We start from the raw sequence: 14,887 nt of genomic DNA on the forward strand, positions 1-14,887 counted from the left end.
CCCCAGGGCCTGCCCTTGCCCGGCCCGGCAGCAGCCAAAGCTGGAGGCGCCTCAGCTTCCAGGCCTCTGGAGCTGGTTCAGAGCCCCAGGGAAACGCGACTGGTGCAGCAACATCCCTGGCGCTGCAGCTGCTGTGGAGCTGGCCCTGAGTGCCCAGAGGCCCAAGGCACAGGAGCAGCCCCGAGCGGGAGCCCTGCCGCCAGCCCAGGGCCAGAGCCAGCCCTGGCTCCCGACTGGGCAGGGGCTGCGCTGGGTCCTGACAGGGCCTGAGCCTGTCCCCTGGGGCTGGGGGAGCTGTCACGGGGCAGGGAGGGCCAGGGCTGGCAGTGGCTGCTCAGGGATGGCTTTGGCCCGTGTCCCTGGCAGCAGCCACTGCCCAAGCAGCTGCGCTGCCCCCGGGCTCTCCTCCCGGCCTGCTGGGCTTTGTTGGCTGGCACAGCCTGTGCCAAGGGCCAGCAAGGTGCCTGCAGGCCCCAGCTCTGGGGGAAACAGAGAACGTCCTGCCCGTATCCACCGTGCTGCCAGCTCAGCAGTGCAGCACAGCACGGGCTCACGCTCCCCATCGCTCCCACAGATGCAGCCGGCACCACAAGACCTGTTCCCAATGCCCAGGATGGCCTTGGAAGGGATTTCTGTCAGGGAACAGGCTGCTGGCTAGGGTTACTGGCCGGCGTGCTTTGTTTGGAGCTTGTTTTCATGTTGTGCTGCTTTGGAATCGGGTATTCCTGGAACAGAAAACAGTGAGTGTTTTGTTGCTCTCCCCCTCCAACAGCTTCTTTTGAAAGTCTAACGTGGACAGGGAACATTCCTATTGAGACTGCAGTGGAGTTGTGGCCAGTCCATGATTGTCCAAATAACTCTGCTGAGGCTTCTGCTGCTGCCCAGTGCTTCCACTGGCCTCTCAATTGCTGGGCCTTGTCCTGGGGGCCCCGCTGGGGCTGCAGCCAGTGCTGGCTCCCACTGAGGCTGCCTGGCCAAGAGCAGCTCCAGGGGCACGGGGCAGAGGCAGAGGCAGGTGGGGAGGAGAAAGAGCAGGGCCGAGGTTGCCCTTGAAAGGCAGAGGCGCTCTGGGGCCTGCTCCTGGCCAGGGACCCTGCCCAGAGCCGTGCCCTGCTGGCCGGGGCCTTGAGGGGCAGCTGTCCAGCTGGGCCCAGCTGTGCCAGCAGCTCCAGCCGTGCTGGGGAGCCTTGCCAGCTCTGGGCCCTGCTGTGCACGAGGGTCCCTGTGTGCCACTGGCAGCTGGGGCCTCAGCCACCTCCTCTCTGCACAGGAGCACCTCGGGACAGGAGTTGGAAGACGGTGGCTGCACCTCACACCAGACAGCGTGAGCAGCTCCTCCAGCAGCAGGAACGGCCTGGACAGCCCTCTCAAGTCTTCTGTGAAGAGGACCCCAGAACAACCGTCTACGAGGAAGCCTCTTATTGCCCCGTAGATCCCACTGCCACCTGCTCTCCCCATGGGCCTCCCCAAGCTGCCTTCATCCCTTTTTTCTCTCCATCTGTCCCATCCCAGCCAACTCGAGTTCCTCTAGAGACCCCAGGACCAGCCCAGCACCTTCCAGCCCCTCCTGAGACCAACACATCCCTTCCTCTGCCCCTGAGCCCCCTGGCCTTGCCCTCTAAGCAGCACTGAAGGTGACACCCCACCCTCCCCCCCCCCCCCGCTTGCAGAGTAGGCAATGGCCCATTCCTCTGTTGAAATAAAGAGAAGGATCTGTGTTGTGGTTTGAAAGCAAAACCAGTGAGAGACTCCAAGTTAGAAATACAATTTATTAGGAAAAGGGAAAAAAAACCCAAAATACATGCAATAATACAAAAGAAAAACCACTGACAGGCTCAGAATACAGCCTGCTGACACCCTGCTAGTTAGGGTGGTGGTAGCAGTCCAGCTGAAATGGCCTTGTGGAAGTGGTGATCCTGTAGAAACAATCTGGTAGCTCTCATCCTCTGGAAAAGCAGTGGGTAAGGGCGGCGGTTCCTCTGGGAATCCAGTGGAAAGACTGCTTGTTGTGTCCCAAAACCCAGATTATATCCAGCTGGGGATGCTTAGCTCCTCCCCCATGGGCAGAGCATCTCACAGTGGGCTGATATCATTCTGCCTCATGCTGTGGGTCCTTGATTAGCCATGAAACAGAAATGGCTCTGGGAGGGAGTTATCTCTGAGTCATGTGGCAAGACATTGATGGGCCCATTAACAGGAGATGAGGAAGAAACAATGCCCCTCCTGGTTTCAGTAGCTCTTGAGGATGGCATTAGAATACATCAGTGTCCAGGTGGCAGCAGCAGCAAAGCCCACCCAGCACCAGCACTGACTGAGCTCCATGCCCAGGAGGAGCTGTGGATGCCCACGGTGTGGGCAGGCAGAAGCCAGGCCGGGGCTGCTGTTGAAATGGAGGTTTTGGGCCGCTCACAGGCTCAACACAGTTGGCTGTGATTGGTCACCAAGTGAAAACAATCCACATGGACCAATGGAAGATGCACCTGTTGCATTCCACAGCAGCAGACAGTTATTGTTTCCATTTCTTTCCTGAGGCCCTCAGCTCCTCATGAGGGGAAAAATCCCAGGAAAGGATTTTTAATAAAATATCATAGCTACAGATAACTGTTTTACTCATAACACCAGGAGAAGACCAGGGAATGCAGGTAGCCTAGACTAAGGAGCTCCTCTGTCTCCAAGCTGATCCAAACCAACAGACCTACTCAGATAAGCACCAGGGGACCACAGTGCATGCACAAAGGAGAAAAGTTCAAAAGTTCAGTCATGAGGAAGACCACAGCCTTCGACCTCAGAGACCACCAAAGACCCCAGTGTGACCACCACAGGAAACAACGCGTGCCCAGAAGGCCGTGGATCTAATCGCCATGTGAGGGGAGGACAGGCGGGGCCAGGGGTTGAATGTGCATGGCGAGATTGTGTAAGGTATTGCATATGGAACATGTTTGTGAACAAAGATGTGGCTCAGTCCAGGGCTCGGGGCACAAGTTTTCACGAGAGCCATCTCGCTTGTGCCAGGCCCTGACACGCATACCCACTTCACAACTACATCAGGTTGTGGAGTGCCGCTATAGGACATGAAATAAAACAACGCAGACACGCATCTCTCCAAGGTAAAAAAGAAGGCAGTTGAATTTCTGACTCCAACATTTACAGATTTCCAAAAGTGAGAGTGGATTGGAGGGTGAAAGTGCCACCTCTCCAATGACACTGGACAAACCAACAGTCCATCAAATTTCTCCTCTGCAGAAAAGAATGCAAAACAATAAGTTATTTACATAAAGTGTTTGGGAAAGTTTGCTACAAGAATGTAAACATCAGAAGGCTTAGAAGAACATTAAAAACCAGGGCGACAGTGGAGTCTATTTATTCTGCAGATGGCTTCACTGTGACCAGCGGTGGGGCCCCGAGGGGATGGGGCAGCCCATGCTGAGCGTCCCTGGGCTGAGGGACATTTCCTTCCGTGGGATCATCTGGGCCCACACCTCCTCCAGTGCCATGCCCAGGAAAAGAGGGAAGCCATCAAGAGTATCTCCAGGGACACAGCCTGACCAGCAATGTCAGCAGGCAAAACAAAGCTCCTCCCTAATTAACACACACTTGATAGGACCTAATTGATGGGCCATCACCAATGCAGGGTGCTGCACAGGGTCTGCTGCTCTCAGCCAGGGCCAGAAGGAAGGGAAGGGAAGGGAAGGGAAGGGAAGGGAAGGGAAGGGAAGGGAAGGGAAGGGAAGGGAAGGGAAGGGAAGGGAAGGGAAGGGAAGGGAAGGGAAGGGAAGGGAAGGGAAGGGAAGGGAAGGGAAGGGAAGGGAAGGGAAGGGAAGGGAAGGGAAGGGAAGGGAAGGGAAGGGAAGGGAAGGGAAGGGAAGGGAAGGGAAGGGAAGGGCTGTGTGGCCTTGGGGTTCAACAGGGCTGGTGAGCAGCCCCAGAGACACAACAACCCAGGTGCAACCAGGCTTGATTTCCAGGTCAAAACACTCGGCGTAGCTGGCCTGGACTTCCCTGTAAGGCACGTGGGGGCTTTGGAGTCCCCCTAAGGTGCACGAGGGGCTGGGGTCCCTTGCGGCACACCCAGGGATATTTTAGGTTTCCTCTGAGTCATGGAGGACACTGGGGTCCACTTCAAGTCATGCAAGGGATTTGGAATCCTGTGTGAGGCATGCAGAGGGTTTGGGATCTCTCCCAAGGTGTGCAGGGTGCTGGGATCTCTCCTGAGGCACATGTCGGGGTTCTGGGGTCTCATTTCACATGTAGAAAGGGCTGTGGACTCTCGTAAGCGTGCAGGTGCTTTGTGTCCCTCCTGCTGCACGCAGTGGGGCTGGAGTGTCTGCTGAGGCACGCAGGGGACGGGGAGCTCCGGCAGTCCCTCCCGGGCCCATGCGGCTCGGGGCTGCCGCGGCCCAGGGCCAGCCGCCGTGCCGGGATGGCGGTGGCGAGGCGCCAAGGCGGAGCTGCCCCGCCGGGTCACGCTGCATCGGCACGGCACGGGCGGTGCTGAGCACCGGGCAGGCGGCACCGCCAGCCCAGGGGCCACAGCCTTGGCCCTGCCTCTTTTGGGGCCGGGCACAGACAGCCCCGCGGGACGGGCACCGCTCAGCGCCCGAAAGGACGGAACAGGTGCCAGAGGAGCCCCAGGAGCCTGGACAGGGCCCTGGCGTTGCCTGCCCGGCTCCCCCGGGCCTGTGGCCATCCCGGGCAGCAGGGGCTCGCTCTGGGCCGTGCTCTCCCCAGCCAGTGGGGCTCCGGGCCAGCACCCGGCTCCTGCCACTGCCCTGAGAATGCTGAGGGGATTTCGGGGCAGAACTGAACTTGACAGGGACAGAATTCATAGGAGACTTGTTTTGGCCTTTTACAAGGTTAACTGAGAAACAACTTAAAATCCCCGGCTAAATCGTCTGCTTTAACGCGTGGGGATTCCTTCAAGACCCTTCCTAACTCCCGTGGTGCCGGGCCGGGCCGCGTCCCAGCGAGCTCCAACACCCAGCAGCTCGATGGATGCAGCACGGCTGGCACCAGGGAAACGAGTCAGTATCCCTACAGCTGCCCGCTCTGCCTGCACGGCTGTCACACAACAGCAATGTTCCAGAAGGAACAGGCATTTTTACATCCTCAGGACCGTGTGATCTTTGGTCCTGGTGGTGGATCAGAGAGAAAAGCCAAATGTGACAGACTAAACTTGACTGTAGGAGAGGGATGCCTCAGCAGAGGGTCTGGGGACCTGTGGTGCCAGCCAGTGGCCCGGCACTCGGACACAGCAGGAAGACCTGAGATTATCACACTTCACCTGGGAGGGTAGAAAAGCTCAGGGGTTCTTTGTTCAAGGTCCCCCAGAGGCACCAGCTGAAGCCGCCACAGCTCCACCTTGATAAAAGTGTTTAAAAAGATCCAGAGGTCTGACACTCTGCTGTGGAGGACATTCCACATGTTATATTTGCCCAATTATCCAATCAAAAAAACCGAAAGAACAAACCCAAACAAAATGAAATGTAACAGCAATTTTAATTATGTAGCTTAATATATATACAATTGAATACACTCAAAATATTGACAATATAATTTGCTTTAAATGATGAATAATTTGTTTCTGATAATAGCGTATAAGCAAAAATAACCTCGCGGGGTATGCGTGGGGTAGGGGTGCAGGGCTTTTGGACCCCCGTCACCTCACGTACTAGCGTGTCAAGCCCAAATTCCCCTTTTTATGCTGTATGTCATTACCATCTCCTCCCATTTTCGATTCGTCACACTTGTATCACTGCCCTCATCATCACCTTCCCCACGCATGCTCCACACTTCTTTAAGTAAGTTGTACCACTCTTTGGGGATCTTCTTTGAGGAAGGCCTCTCCTCTTCCTCCATGTCCTGTAGTTCATCTTTTGGATTACACATGCGCACCAAGCTGCTACAGTATAAGCCAATACTGTGTTCTAACATTAAAGCAGTGAATCTCATATAATCAACATTTGCCTGGTGTGCAACCAAATTCTCCTCTCTTCCAACGAAATTTAGTCATAGTTATCTCTTGCTTCCTCCTGTTCTGAACATCTGCAGGAGAAGGTTGGGGGTGGACCCCTCCTCTCCCTTTCTTGCTTGGCATGACTCCTTTAACTGGTTTTTTATTTCCAAATATTAATTATCAATATTGATTACTGTTTCAATTTTGTCAGCATGAATCATATCTATTTACCACACACAGTTCTCATCTTTTGGGCATTCAGAAGCTTTTGATTTTGCTTTGCACCCAAGGAAAATATACCCCCAAATGTGCACAAATAACTCCTTTAGCATGTCCTCCTTTTCAGCTGGTGTTTCCATTGGTCTCTGCTATCTTGTCCTCATCTTTCCACAATTCCTGTGCCTATTCAAGTCCAGCCTGGGACAGTGCACACATTTGCTTTAGTTCTGTAGTGATTTATGCCCAGCCATCCTGCCAACCACACCCATTTCAATGTTGCAACAACCTAACTCTGGGCTGCAGTATGTGAATCTCACTCTGCTGTGTGAGCTGGCAGAGCACCAGAGCAGGCACTGAAGAAGGGGCATTCGGTACATTAGTGAAGTGAGTGCTGGAACCTGGGCTAGCTCTTACAACTCCGGCACTACGGCAGGAGTCGGGAACTGCCTCGCTATGGGCATTTACCAGAGGCAGAACCTTTAGTGCCACTTGCTCTCCAGTGCCAGACACAAGTCACGACAGGGACGAGGCACAGGAGAAAGGAGGAGGCGTCCCGTCTTCAGGTTCCGCAAGGAACAGCTTAGTCCAGGTGAAGAGAACAGAATGAAAAGCCCCTAGCTGTACTGCCCAAGGGGTTTTGTACACATACAAGTCATGGCGTGGATGCAAACAATGAACCAATAGGGAATGCTCAGGAGAGGAGTGAGGGGATTACATCAAGTGTCTGGGGCCAATTGGGGTAGGAGGGTGGAGAGGATGGGTCACAAGGGCCAGTGGGGCTTCCAGGAGTAGGGGAATTCCAAAGGGGAGTTGCAGTCAGGGATTGCCCAAAGGTTGGGGAACCAAGGGGCTGGGTTGCCTTGAGAGGCAGGGAAAGAGCTGGAACAAGGGGTGGGGAAGGACACGAGGGACAGTTTGGAGGGAGGGTAAAACCCACAGGTGAACCAACTCAGGAAAAAAACGGGGGCACAACAGAGCCCTTAAACAAGACTTGAAATGGAATCAATAAAATAAATTTGAACTGCAACAATCAAGAGCATCTTGAGGGACGCAGCCTGACCAGCAATGTCAGCAGGCAAAAGAAAGGTTTTGCTGAGCAATGGCCCTTTGATGAAGCAAAACATTTACAATCAGGGCAGTCCATTCATGCAGACGGGCGCACACTCTGGGGGTACAGCTGAGGCCATGAGGTCACAGCAGGGCTCTGGGGTCACAGCTGGCTGAGCTCTCAGCAGGCCCTGAGGTCACAGAGGTGCCAGAGCCCCGTGGTTGCACAGCAGCACAAGGAGCCAGCAGTCAGTCCCTGAGCACAACTGTTGCGGCAGCAGCGGCGGTGGCAGCAGCGGTGCTGACGTTGGGACAGCGGTGTCGGGACAGCGGTGGCAGCAAGAGCTGCGGGACTGGCGGAGGACAAGGCACCATGGCCCTTGCTCTGCGCCTCCTACTCCTGCTGCTCCTGGCCGTGGCCCTGCCTGCCAGGGCTGCCCAGGCTGCTCCGCTGCAAGCGCGGCGAGCAGGTGAGCCGGCAGCCTGGCTGCCCTTTCCTGGGACAGCGCTCCCTGCTCCCTGGGAAGCGCTGGGGATGGTTTTGCCCAGGGCTTTAGGGAGGGTTTCCTCTGTGGGAGGGAGAGAGACCCCACGGGCCCTGGGCTGCTACTCCAGCCACCCCTCCAGAGATGTTGCAAAGGGCCTGCAAAGAGGTTGGAGAGTGACCAGGAGCCAGGCCAGAGCTCCCCAGGCCCCTGTGCATCTTTGGCCATCTCCATTCACTTCTGGCTCCCACAGCCTTACCCAACCCCTGCAGTGACCAGTTCCCTAAGTCAGAAGGGGATCCCAGCACACCATGGAAATGGTTCTGATCTCTGCTCCCTTCTAGACTGGAATCATGACATGGGTTTTCAGGAAGTCCTCATGAAGCATGGTTTGAAGTTCCTGGAGGATGCTGGAGGCAAGTTTTCACTCTGCCTTTCCTGAGTAAATAATCAGGATCAATTCAACAAAAGCTCACTTATTAACCAGTTCCCTTAACATAATCTTAAGGTTGAAAGAATCTGGAAACCTTGCCCTGCTCCCTTCTGGAGGCCTGAGGGCTCCCACAGAATCACTGTCAGTGGGAGGAAGGAGCATTTAGCTTTCAATCTTCCTCCTGTGTGCAATGCCAGTGTGTCCTTCTGTGTGCTCTGTGCAGTCACCGAGAAGAGCAGAGAGGGAAGGGGCCGGGCCCAGGGCTGTGCCCCGGGGCTGAGCCTTGTGGGCAGCCTGAGGATCTCCTGCAGTGCCACAGGAACTCTTCTGTCCTGCCTTTCTTTGCAGCTGAACCTGCCGGTGAAGGTCCCACATCCAGGACTGAGGCTCTGGGAGATGGTGAGGGTAGGTCAAGGCCTTTCCCCTGGGAGAGCTGCCAGCTCAGAGCCCAAAGCTGGGCCAGGGAGGCAGCGCTGCAGGTGCCAGCACAGAACCATGCACGTGTGTGCCCGTGCCCTGCACGATCCCCTCACCGCTCCTGCGGCTCAGTGGTGCCCGTGCAGATCAGCAGAGATGGCAGAAGCTTCTGTGGCTGTTGAGTTACAGGTGTGTCTGCAGGGAGGAGATTCATACGTCCTTTGGTGGTTATTGCCAACAAGACCAGCCCCCATGGCAGGGGTGAGTAGTGTGTCCCTGCTGACCCCACAAGTTGAGCCCTGCTTTTGTGGGATGCATTCCTGGGAAATGGAAATATTTTTCTCTAAGTTCCTCCAAAGAGGAAGATGCAAGACACAACAGAGAAGATATCCCTGGAACCATCCAAACAGACGAGGCAAGTGCTGAAGAAAATGCTGCAGGGAGGACAAGGTGGGTGCATTTGCTTCATGCTTCCCCTGGGATTCAGCAGCCGGGGGCTTTGGCTGCACATCTGAACGCATGGTTCCCGGCACAGCGGGATGGGATCCATGGCCCATTCCCAATGAGGAATGTTTCCATCTGATCCAGCTGTCTCTTTTTCATTCTCCAGAAATGAAAGGAGAGCCTGTGCAGATGGAAGCACTTCCAGGAGGAAGCAGTGGTTCCGTGCCAGCCTCTGCTGAAGGAAGGGAGGCCATGCCAGGCACAGGCACAGGAGGTAATTGCTGTGCCTCTGGGCCTGAGCCCTGCTGAGGCTTGAGCTGCCCTCTCTGCTGCTTGGCAGTGCGGGCACAGCCTGGACTAGAGCGGCACAGCCCAGGGGAATTATCCCGAGCAGGCTCAGGGCACTCGGGTACTGAGCAGTCCTGCTGGGGTCCCTCTGTGGGAGACATGTCCTGAAACCTGGCAGTGACTGCACGGGGTGCCCACGGTGGGGAAAGGACAGAGGGGGAGAGCAAGGCTCCAGTGTGTCCTGAGAGGGCCTGGCTGTTTGCCCTTGGGATCTGGGAGCTGTCGCCGCAGAAGGAGGGCAGGAGGGACAGAGGGAGGGAGGGATGGATACCTGTGTCACTGCCTGCTGCAGTTTTCCCCGGGGTTTTAGAGAGGATTTCCTCTGTGTCTGAGGGAGAGAACCCCGGGGCCCTGCACTGCTCCAGCCACCTCTCCCTGGGATGTTGCTGAGGGCAGGGAAAGAGTGTGGAGAGTGATCAGGAGACAGCCCAGAGCTCCCCAGGCCCCTGGGCAGCTTTGGCCATGTCTATTCACATCTGGCTCCCACGGCCTTAGCCGACCCCCTTGCAGTGCCCAGTTCTCTGTGGCAGAAGGGGATCCCAGCACACCCTGGAAAATGTTCTCATCTGTGCTCCATTCTAGATGAGGTGTCTGGGAGGGCTTCTCCATCAGCTTGGATGAATAAAGTTTTGAAGCCCTTGGAGCCTCCTGCAGGTATGTTCTCAGCGTGCCACCAAGGAAGAATTGTAGACAAGCGGGCAGGAACCAGGTGACAGAAGCTTCTGTGGCTGTTGTGTTACAGATGTGTCTACAGGGAAGACTTCTCCAGCTCCTACCTTGGATGTTGCACTCAAGCCCAGCTCCCATCACAGGAGTGAGTAGTGTGTCCCTGCTGACCCCACAGGCTGAGCCTTGCTTTTCTGGGATCCATTCCAGGGAAATGGAAATATTTTTCTCTAAGGTACTCCAACAGGGAAAATCCAAGATACAACAGATAAGATATCCCTGGAACCATCCAAACACATGAGGCGAGAGCTTAAGGAACCCCTGCAGACAAGAGAAGGTGGGTGCATTTCCCTCATGCTTCCCCTGGGACTCAGCAGCCGGGGGCTTTGGCTGCACATCTGGACACGCCGTGCCCGGCACAGCGGGAAGGGATCCATGGCAGCCTCGCTGCCCCGCTGCTGCTTTCACGCCCTGCAGGGCTGTTTCCCAGCCTGGCCTGGCTGCAGCTTCTGCCCAGCCTCTGTAGGAAGGCGTTTGGCATCAGCTGACAGGCAGCCCAAACTGTAACACACCCTGAGATCCCCCACTATATCCAGCCCTGCAGATTAGGAAAAGGGTGTCTGTTTGGAGCTGGAAGTGCTCTCATCATGCCACTGTAATCTGGCCATTTTCCTGCACCATAAATTTCACAAATATTACCTCTGATGCCACCGCCCAAGTGGGAAACAGCCCCATCTGATGCAGCTGTCTCCCTTCCTTTGTCAAGAGATGGACATAGTGCTTCAGTGGAAGGTGGCATTTCTTGAAGGAAGCACTCCATCTTCGGTGCCAGCCCCTGTTGCAGGAAGGAAGGCGATTCCAGACACGGGCACAGGCACAGCAGGTAATTGCTGTGCCGGGCTCAGGCCCGGCCGGGGCTGTGTGGCAGCAGCTCTTCCCCCAGGGCCTGCCCTTGCCCGGCCTGGCAGCAGCCAAAGCTGGAGGCGCCTCGGCTTCCAGGCCTCTGGAGCTGGTTCAGAGCCCCAGGGAAACGCGACTGGTGCAGCAACGTCCCTGGCGCTGCAGCTGCTGCGGAGCTGGCCCTGAGTGCCCAGAGGCCCAAGGCACAGGATCAGCCCCGAGCGGGAGCCCTGCCGCCAGCCCAGGGCCAGAGCCAGCCCTAGCACACAATGGAAACAGTTCTCATCTTGGTTTGCTTCCAGACTGGGATGCTGGGAAGGATTCTCCATTAGCCTGGCGCTCTGAAGTTGTGAAGCACTCTGAGCATTCTGCAGGTATGTTCTCACTGTCCCACCAAGGCGTAATGTTTGACTGACTGGTCAGGACCAGTTGACAGAAGCTTCTGTGGCTGTTTTGTTACAGATGTGTCTGCAGGGACGACCTCACCAACTCCTACCTTGGATGCTGCACAAAAGCCCAGCTCCCATCACAGGGGTGAGCAGTGTATCCCTGCTGACCCCACAAGCTGAGCTCTGCTTTTGTGGGATCCATTCCTGGGAAATGGAACTACTTTCTCTTAAGGTCCTACGACAGGAGAGACCAAAGGCATGGCAGGCAAGAAATTCCAGGACCCATTAGAAGTCATGTGGCAAATGCTGAAGGAATGTCTGCAGAGAAGGCAAGGTGGGTGCATTTCCCTCATGCTGCCCCTGGGTCTCAGCAGCCGGGGGCTTTGGCTGCACATCTAGACACGCCGTGCCCGGCACAGCGGGAAGGGATTCCTGGCAGCCTCGCTGCCCCGCTGCTGCTTTCACGCCCTGCAGGGCTGTTTCCCAACCTGGCCTGGCTGCAGCTTCTGCCCAGCCTCTGCAGGAAGGCATTTGGCATCAGCTGGCAGACAGCCCCAATTGCACCACAGTCCATGCCCACCCTCAGATCCCCTGCAATTTCCTGGTGTCCAGGCAGATCAGATGTTGGGGCTGTTTGGGGAAGGAAGCAGCCTTGGGTTGTCCCAAAATCCTGGGTGTTTTCTGATCCTTATCCATTCCTTTCACAAGTGATGCCTCCTGAAATTCTCCCCTTCCCCATTGCCAGTCAGGAATGTTTCCATCTGATCCAGCTGTCTCTTTTTCATTCTCCAGAAATGAAAGGAGAGCCTGTGCAGAAGGAAGCACTTCCAGGAGGAAGCAGTGGTTCTGTGCCAGCCTCTGCTGCAGGAAGGGAGGCCATGCCAGGCACAGGCACAGGAGGTAATTGCTGTGCCTCTGGGCCTGAGCCCTGCTGAGGCTTGAGCTGCCCTCTCTGCTGCTTGGCAGTGCGGGCACAGCCTGGACTAGAGCGGCACAGCCCAGGGGAATTATCCCGAGCAGGCTCAGGGCACTCGGGTACTGAGCAGTCCTGCTGGGGTCCCTCCATGGGAGACATGTCCTGAAACCTGGCAGTGACTGCACGGGGTGCCCACGGTGGGGAAAGGACAGAGGGGGAGAGCAAGGCTCCAGTGTGTCCTGAGAGGGCCTGGCTGTTTGCCCTTGGGATCTGGGAGCTGTCGCCGCAGAAGGAGGGCAGGAGGGACAGAGGGAGGGATGGAGGGATAGCTGTGGCACTGCCTGCTCAAGGTTTCCCCTTGGGTTTAGGGAGGATTTCTTTTGTATGTGAAGAGAGAGCCACAGGGCCCTGTGCTGCTCCAGCCACCCCTCCCAAGGATGTTGCTGAGGGCAGGGAAAGAGTGTGGAGAGTGGCCAGCAGCCAGCCCAGAGCTCCCCAGGCCCCTGTGCACCTTTGGCCATGTCTATTCACATCTGGCTCCCATGGCCTTACCCGGCCCCCTGGCACTGCACAGTTCCCTGTGGCAGAAGTGGATCCCAGCACACCCTGGAAAATGTTCTCATCTGTGCTCCGTTCTAGATGAGGTTGCTGGGAAGGTTTCTCCATCAGCTTGGATGAATAAAGTTTTGAAGCCCTTGGAGCCTCCTGCAGGTATGTTCTCAGCGTGCCACCAAGGAAGAATTGTAGACAAGCGGGCAGGAACCAGGTGACAGAAGCTTCTGTGGCTGTTGTGTTACAGATATGTCTCCAGGGAGGACTTCTCCAGCTCCTACCTTGGATGCTGCACCCAAGCCCAGCTCCTATGACAGGGGTGTGTAGTGTGTCCCTGCTGACCCCACAGGCTGAGCCCTGCTTTTGTGGGATCCATTCCTGGGAAATGGAACTACTTTCTCTTAAGGTCCTCCACCAGAAGAGACCAAAGGCATGGCAGACAAGAAATTCCAGAACCCATTTGAATTCATGTGGCAAATGCTGAAGGAAATGCTGCAGAGAAGACAAGGTGGGGGGATTTCCCGCATGCTTCCCCTGGGAGTCAGCAGCCGGGGGCTTTGGCAGCACATCTGGACACACCGTGCCCGGCACAGCAGGAAGGGATCCATGGCAGCCTCGCTACCCCACTGCTGCTTTCACGCCCTGCAGGGCTGTTTCCCAGCCTGGCCTGGTTGCAGCTTCTGCCCAGCCTCTGTAGGAAGGCATTTGGCATCAGCTGACAGGCAGCCCAAACTGCACCATGGGCCTGAGATCTCCTGCCATTTCCCAGTCTCTGAGCAGATCAGGAGACACAGCTATTTGGAGGAGGAAGTGCTCTGGCCCAGACCCAAGACCGTGGACCTTTCCTGATCCTTATAAATTTTTTTGATAATTATTGCCTCCTGAGGATGTCACCTCCCCAATGGGAAACAACTCCACCTGATCCAGCTGTGCCTTTTCCTTTCTCCAGAAGTGGATTTTGAGCCTGTGCAGAGGGAAGCATTTCCCGGAGGAAGCAGTGGTTCTGTGCTAGCCTCTGCTGCAGGAAGAGAGGCCATGCCAGGCACAGGCACAGGAGGTAATTGCTGTGGCGCTGGGCCTGAGCCCTGCTGAGGCTTGAGCTGCCCTCTCTGCTGCTTGGCAGTGCGGGCACAGCCTGGACTAGAGCGGCACAGCCCAGGGGAATTATCCCGAGCAGGCTCAGGGCACTCGGGTACTGAGCAGTCCTGCTGGGGTCCCTCTGTGGGAGACATGTCCTGAAACCTGGCAGTGACTGCACGGGGTGCCCACGGTGGGGAAAGGACAGAGGGGGAGAGCAAGGCTCCAGTGTGTCCTGAGAGGGCCTGGCTGTTTGCCCTTGGGATCTGGGAGCTGTCGCCGCAGAAGGAGGGCAGGAGGGACAGAGGGAGGGAGGGATGGATACCTGTGTCACTGCCTGCTGCAGTTTTCCCCCGTGCTTTAGGGAGGATTTCCTCTGTGTGTGAGGGAGAGAGCCCCGGGGCCCTGGGCTACTCCAGCCACCCCTCCCAGGGATGTTGCTGAGGGCAGGGAAAGAGTGTGGAGAGTGACCAGGAGCCAGCCCAGAGCTCCCCAGGCCCCTGTGCAACTATGGGCATGTCAATTCGCATCTGGCTCCCACGGCCTTAGCCGACCCCCTGGCAGTGCCCAGTTCTCTGTGGCAGAAGGGGATCCCAGAATGCCACTGAGATCATTCTGATCTCTGCTCCCTTCTAGACTGGAATCATGACTTGGATTTTTTTGAAGCCCTGCTGGAAAATGGCTTGAAATTCCTGGAGGATGCTGGAGGCTATTCCTCCGTGTGCCTTTCTTGACAGAATAATCAGTGTCAATGTGACAAGAGCTCACTCATAAGCCATTTCCCTTAACATTATTTAAGGGCTGAAGTATTCTGAAAATCTTGCCCTGCTCCCTTCTGGAGCCCTGAGGGATCCCACAGGATCGCTGTCATTGGGAGGAAGGAGCATTTAGCTTTCAATCTTCCTCCCGTGTGCAATGCCAGTGTGTCCTTCCGTGTGCTCTGTGCAGTCACAGAGAAGAGAAGAGAAGAGAGGGAAGGGGCCGGGCCCAGGGCTGCGCCCCGGGGCTGAGCCTTGTGGGCAGCCTGAGGATCTCCTGCAG

This window comes from Passer domesticus, chromosome 9 (genome assembly GCF_036417665.1).
Source record: "Passer domesticus isolate bPasDom1 chromosome 9, bPasDom1.hap1, whole genome shotgun sequence".
Classification (NCBI taxonomy): Eukaryota; Metazoa; Chordata; class Aves; order Passeriformes; family Passeridae; genus Passer; species Passer domesticus.